This window comes from Dermacentor andersoni, chromosome 3 (genome assembly GCF_023375885.2).
Source record: "Dermacentor andersoni chromosome 3, qqDerAnde1_hic_scaffold, whole genome shotgun sequence".
Lineage (NCBI taxonomy): Eukaryota > Metazoa > Arthropoda > Arachnida > Ixodida > Ixodidae > Dermacentor > Dermacentor andersoni.
The window spans coordinates 42,501,752-42,509,251 of NC_092816.1; positions in this window are offsets into that span (position 1 = coordinate 42,501,752).

Consider the following 7,500-nt stretch of genomic DNA (forward strand, 5'->3'; position numbering starts at 1 on the left):
AAGGGGGCACCTTTGTCTAAGAGTGTAAGAGTGTACGACTCAAATGGTGTAAACTTTTCTTATGGTATCTTCGACTGGTCGCCTGTATGCCCCGAAGCAGAGTCGGGTAGATCGGTCGTTTCCCGAGCTCAAAGGTAGGGGACAAGCGCGCAAGCCGAACGTGCGACTCGCTCTCGGAGGAGGAAATTGCTGATGCGAAACCACGTGACTACTGCCAACGTCCGATGTTTCGCCTACCCAAAGCTCCCGGCGCTGCCCAAAAAACCGGCGGACGTGCCGGCGGGACGAACGTTCGTCGAGACGCCAGCATGCAGTGGCCTAGGTTGCCAAGGTTACGGTGGGCCGTCGCCAACAGCAGCGACGCGGCGCTGCGATGACGTTTCAATCTTGATGACTGCTCCGACGACAGGGCTCGGAGCGCCTCAGAGCGCTCCAAGATAGAGGAGAGCAATCGAGAAGAACCAGCCGAACGCAGGGCGCGCACCCTCTTTCAACCAGTCGAAGACAACGCCGCTCGCGAGAGCGCTCCAGAGTGCTCAGAAACGACCAGCCGAAGATAGCATTAGAGTGTATGTGGCAACGGAGCGACAAATCTAGGCCTAATTAAGTTCAGCACAGAGAAATAGGGAATTATGATCTTTAATAAAGAGACGAGTAATTACGTGGTGTCAATTAAACAGCAAGTTATACCCACAGTCAAGCAATACGAGTACTTCGGAACGAAGGAAAGACTTCAAGCACCCACCAAGATAATCTGAAAGTAAACCGGGGAGGCCGAATGCAGCAACGATGAAACATTGAGCACCTTGAGGCCGCAATAAATTTTAGGTGGTGCGTGGAATCTGGAAAGGAGCAATGGTGACAGCGCTAGCGTTCGCGAATGCCATTCTATGCTTAAAATTGGATATCTTGTCTGGGTTGGATGTTAACCAAAGATAGGTAGGCCGGTTGGCTTTGGGAGCCAATGGTAAAACCACAAATGAAGTGGTGCAAGGTGCCATGGGTTGTGCATCTTTTAAAGTCAAAGAAGTGCAGAGCAAAATTAGTTTTGAAGAATGACTCAGGAATACAGATCAAAATAAATGGGCGGCTAAGGTGTACAAATATCTGCACGTGAAAACCATGGATACAGGATGGATGAAGAAGCCAAGAAAGCGGGCAACCAAGTACAGTGTAATTCAAAGTGTAAATAGACATCCAGCAGTCATGAAAAAGAAAGTGACAAAAACAAAGACAGCGAATTTGATGCAATGAATTAATGGAAACAAAAAAGACCGCGGATATTTACACGAATGAGAAGAAAGAAATTAGAAGGGAAAATGTGTACGATAGCACAAAGGGCAGTGTCTTGTTATTTGAGGCTCAAGCTGGTTGCCTAAGGACAAAAACATACCGGAGCAAATATTCGGAACTACATGAGGCATGTGTATGCTGCTGTAAAAATCCGGAGGCCACTTAGCACGTCCTAGTGGAATGCGAAGGGAAGCGCTTGGATGTAATATGGACGGAAGCATCAATCTGTAAGCAGTCGAGATAAGCAAGATACGGTTACAGTATTGGGAGAAAAAAAGAAAGAAAAGCAGAGAAGCGATTGATACGACAGGATCTGTTACAGGCATAGGTAGCTATATAAGGTAAGGTCTGATTAAGAGAAAAAAAAAAGATTAAGGAGATGCATACAAATATGCTAGAATGAAAAGTGCGTATAGCATACCTCAAATCAAGCAGGATAGGTGACTATTTGTCACCGCCCGTTTCAAAGGGGATGCCAATACGAACGCAAATCGTTATCATCATAAAGCCCGATTCGCTTCAAAGAAGGAATACAGCTGACAAAAAAAAAAAAAGAGACAATGAAATAGAACCGCTACATAGCTGTCGCAAATACGTCGGCGAGGACATACAGTGGCGCCATCTATTGGGAGCGCGCCACTGCCGTGCTATGAGGGATAACACAGCGCGCTCCTCCTCGTACTTTGACTGCCGGCGCTCAATACGCGCGAGCGCTGCCCTCGACATTTCTGGAAGTGCCTTCGACACAAAGAAACTTGGTAGCTGCCAGATAACTGGTAACTTATCCTGGGCACGGCGTGGTCCTGGGCAAAATACAGAACGTTCTACACACAACTTGATGCAAAGCGTATATATATATATATATATATATATATATATATATATATATATATATATATATATATATATATATATATATATACCATCGTACAATTGGAAGAATAGCAGTACCAAGAATAAGCAGTACCTACTAGTTCGCCAGTCTGTTCCCTTGTTATATATATATATATATATACGCACGCCGTATCTTTGCAAAATACGATGCAAGGTTGCTATATACAAGTGCGGTCGTCCCAACGGAGTGCGCCGAGCCAGATGCATGCGGTCGCCGCGAACTGTATACAACGGACGAACGGATTATAAGGCTCGCCGTCTGTTGATTCATTAGGAGGTCCGTTAAAAACCTAAAATTGCTAACTATAACTAGCTGCGTTGCGTCGTACAAAAAGGAAACGAAGTACTGCGTGCGCATTTCTCTATGGAAAGGGCACCCAAAGATTGGGAAGCCAGTCTCCGAAAGCAGCATCAGACTTCGCACTTGTGACGGGGGCGTGATACCCAGGGTCGACGTTATTCGGGTCCTGGGCATGTTTGTCGAATTCAACGGCGCGAGCGGAACTGCTCTCCGCAAGATCATCGCAAAGACGGACAACGCTTTCCGCCTCGTTCGCAGAATCGCAGAGGCATGAAGGAAAACAATCTTCTCAGGCTGATCAATGCCTTCGTACTCTGCCACCTCACGTACACGATTTCTATGCACAACTGGCTCAGAGCGGAGCGAGACAAGCTCAACGTTCTTATCCGCAAAATAGCCAAGAGGGCTCTTGGGCTACCCATCAGGACCCATACCGAGGATCTCTTGAAGCTGGGGGTACATAACACCGCCGAGGAGATTGCGAAGCCCAAGAACGCGCGCAACTCAGTCGCCTGACCCCCACAGCGGCAGGTAAACGCATCCTCGAAGAGCTCTGGGTTACCACCCTGCGGAATTCCCGATGGTCAGTACCCCGATCCCTAGGTGCATTCGAGACAAATTCGTAGTGGTCCCTGTGCCCCGAAACGTCCATCCCGTCCACAACGAGGACAGACGCAAGGCCAGAGCGGCAGCCATCCTCAAACAGATCAAGCAACACGGCATTAGAGCAAGCTTCGTCGACGCCGCGGAGTACAGTGACGGGAAGACCTTTGCCGTCGTTGTGGTCGACTCCAGTGGCAAGATTTCCAATGGCGCCTCGATTCGCACTTCAGACCCCGGTGTCGCCAAGCAAGTCGCCATCGCCCTCGCCCTGCTAGACGGTCGTGGGTCCGAAATCTATAGTGATTCCAAAACGGCAGTTAGGGCTTTTTAGAAGGGTTGCATCGCCAAGGAACCTGTTCGTCTTCTTAGCGGCTCGAGTCCACATGCTCTCACAAACCATTCAATTCACTGGTTTCCCGCTCACGTATACGATCGGTCGAGGGTGCTCCCCCGAACCTCAATGAGTCTGCCCACGAGGCTGCGCGTGACCTCACCGACCGTGCTTCCTCTATAAGGAGCACTGACTCCCCTCCTCTCTACGGTCACAGGGACGCTCACGCTACTCACAACGAGATTATTAAATATTTCTACATGTCCAGAAGGGTCTTTCCAACCCCTCACCCCAAGTTGAATAGGGCGCAAGCCGTTTCGCTTAGGCTTCTACAGACCAGCACATATCCGTGTCTGTTCGCTCTCCACGAGGCTTACCCCGACGTGTATCGCGACGACGCCTGCCCGTCCTGCGGCCAGACCTCCACACTACCTCACATGCTCTGGGAGTGCGGGTCGGCATACCCCAAGTTCATCAAGGAGGAGTGGGACTCGCTTCTGCGTAGCCCCGCTCTAGACAAGCAAATCCTGGCCGTCCGGAGTGCCCGCGACTGGGCCGGTGGGCTAGACCTGCCGGTCTCGACGCGGGACTAGCCGGGTGCGCGACGAGTTCACGTCCTCGCCGGACCTGCAATAAAGTTTATTCACTCACTCACTCACTCACTCACTCACTCACTCACTCACTCACTCACTCAAAGGGCACGTGCTACGGCAAGCACCGCTTTACTTGGTTTCAGGTTCTGATATTCTAGCTCTTCTTTCTGCCAGAGACTTAATTGGTAGGAGCGTGTACAGTCGGAGTACCAAAGATTACGAGACGCAGAACCTGAGAAATACAATGGACAGTTTCAACGAAACATAATTGATCGCGATAGCAAGTTTTAGCGTCGCGCTTACAATAATAATAATAATAATAATAATAATAATAATAATAATAATAATAATAATAATAATAATAATAATAATAATAATAATAATAATTTCATGCCAGCAGCAGAAGGCAGAACGCTGGCCTGGGGCCGCATTCTGCGACGATCACTTTCGGCGACATTATCGCCTTCGCGTGACGTAGCGCTCAACCAGCCAATCAGTTCATCTGGTTTTGGTCAACCAGCCAATGAGTGCGAGCCTGACGGCCGAGGCGATAGTATCACTGAAAGTTATCGTCGCAGAAAACGTCCCCCTGGATACACCACCGAGCCGATTGAGCGGAGCGTTGGCGGAGCGTCCACTTCGCTTCGTTGTTTAAAGGGCCCCTCCCTCTCCAGGCGCCATAGCGAATTTTGGTTATACGCTGGAAGTTGTTACGTGTCCTCTAGGAAGCGTTCTGTCGCAAAATATTTTCAAATCGGTTCAGTAATATATGAGATTGAAATATTTCAGCGCCGCGAACCCATGAATACAAGAGGCAAGCTCCACTGCCAAGCGAGACACTCTCGACTTGCCCCGTCTAGCCTCCGCAAGCGAAATTCCTTCCCTGAGTTCTCCCATACTGAATCTCGACTATCGCGAGACGCATACGTCACGGGCCCCGCCTTCATTCTTTTTTACAGCGAAGCTGTATACCTCCACCCTGCAAGGAAATTTTCGTGTCGTAAGCAAAAAACTCCCCATACGTTGACTGATCCCGAAGTTAGTGCAATGCCGGGCCGACCCGCGGCGGAGGTGAAGCAGGCGTTAAGCACTCCCCATACGTGGACCGATCCCGAATATTGGGAAGAAGTTACCCATTGAAGCGTCCCAGGGTGTCATACGAGGGTCGTTCAACTCAATCCGGGACTTTTTTTCTTTCCTGGTTTAAATGGACGCCTAGGTTGGAGGTTTTGTATCCAGTAGAAAGTTGCACCTGTGTCCTGTTACTGGTAGACAGCGCTCATTTCCCGCGCTTCTGAATAGACTGTTATTCAAGATGGCGGACAACAGTGTGAACGTCTACGTGGAGCAGCGTGTTGTGATGAAGTTTTTGGTGAAGGAGGGCATAAAACCTGCTGAAATTCACATAAGACTTCAGGCTCAGTACGGTGATGAGACACTCAGTCGCAGTAATACATATGAATGATGTAAGCGCTGCAAAGGTGGCCGTATCTCTATTACTGACGATCCCGGTCGTGGTGGATCACAACCCACGGTAGTCATTCCTGAGAACATTTAGTTCGTGAAGCAGCTGATCGTGGACAAACGTCGCATAACCTGTCATGAAATTGCAAGGGTGTGTAATCTGTCGTTAGGAACAGTGAACACAATAATTCATGATCCTTTGTTGTTCCGAAAAGTGAGTGCACGCTGGGTCCCAAAGCAGCTGTCTGCTTTTGACAGACACAGAAGAGTTGAAGTCTGTGGAGAACTGAGGGAACGCTATGAAAGGGTAGGCCAGGATTTTCTGAATCGCATCATGACATGTGAGGAAATATGGGTTACCCATTTCACCCCAGAATCCAAAAGAGCATCGATGCAGTGAAAGCATACGGAATCATCACCTCCCAAGAAATTTCGAACAGTTGAGTCTAGCTGCTGGCAAAGTGATGGCAAGTGTATAGGGAATTCACGTTGATTTTTTACCCCATGGTGCCACTATCAACAGTGAGTATTACTGCCTTGTTCTATGTGATGTGCGCAAGAGTTTACGGAAGAAACGTCCGGATTTGATCACAGCGGGTGTGGTCCTTTTGAAAGACAATGCACGACCGCATACCGCTCAACGCACATTCTAAACAATCCAGGCTGGGAGATATTACCCTACCCCCCCGTAGTCTTGACTTAGCACCAAGTGATTTCCACCTGTTTGGGCCCCTGAAGGAATTCCTTGGAGGAAAACATTTCAACACTGATGATGAAGTTTTAATGGTGTCCTACAATTGTTCCGTGGTAATAGCCGATCTCCACGGTGAAGTGCTGTCCCAGGGCGTGTGGCCGCTCGACTCGGTACGTGATCTCGCGAGCCAAGCTGTCTGCCCTTTCATTTCCTTCTATTCCCGTGTGTGCCGGAATCCAGATTAGTTTGCGGGTTGCGGTGTGTCTGAGGTGTTCTGCCTTGCGGAGGACAGCTAAGGCAGCCCTGCGGATTCTACCCTTTGTGTAGTTCCTGCATGTCTCTTTTGAATCCGTTAAAATGACCATTGATTTGTCTTTTCGATAGCCCTCAGCCGCCGCCAGCGCAACAGCGACTTCCTCCGCTTCCACTATCCTGGCGCTACGTGTAGTTGCGCAGGTGATTAGCTTGCCTGCGTTGTCGACCACTACCGAAGCTGCCTTAATGTAATTTGTGTGTCTATTCCATGGATGGACCAAATAGTTTTCTCTCTCTCCCTTTCTCTCTCGCGAGTCCAGAGGGCTCGCGAGAGGGCCGTAAGGTTTCACCTGATGGTCCCCGAGTGGGCCTAGCCAGGTGCCGTGGAGCTTGCTTACGTCTATAGTGGACCGAATAAAGTTGTTTCTCTCTCTCTCTCTCTCTCTCTCTCTCTCCGTGGTAATAAGAAATCTTTCTATGCCGAAGCCTTCCAGGGGTTAGTTAAACGCTGGGATAAGAGTATAACTGTAGCTGGAGGTTATCTGGAAAAATAAATCCCTTTTCGACAATTTGAAATTTGTTCTTCTATTTGTTTTTTTTTAAAAAAGTCCCGGATTGACATGAACGACCCTCGTACCACCGCTAATCGAAATGTGTCGCAGACTCCTAAAACAACAGCACGAAACACGGATTTGAAATTTCGTGAAAAATAGGGAAAGTTTTAAACGCAATGCGTTGCAACACTTTCGCTTTCCTGCTTTAAATTCAAGTGTTGTGGATAATTACTAAACACTCGTTTTTTTCATGTTTTCGTGCATTGTACGAGATTCGTAGTTTGTTTCGTCGGTAACCACGGTGAGCTATAAGCAACATATCTTGTTTATATCTGGGGAAAATTAGGGGCATGGTATGGGTAATGAGTAGGAAATGTTCCGAATGGGTGCGGTAAATGCGCATTTTCCAGTAGAATACGTATGCAAGTGGTCAACCGCGTTATTAGTCTGTTTTACGAGCCGTGTGAAACTTAGTCGCCCGCGCTGTCATAATTGCAACTTAAACTGCATGAGGTCAA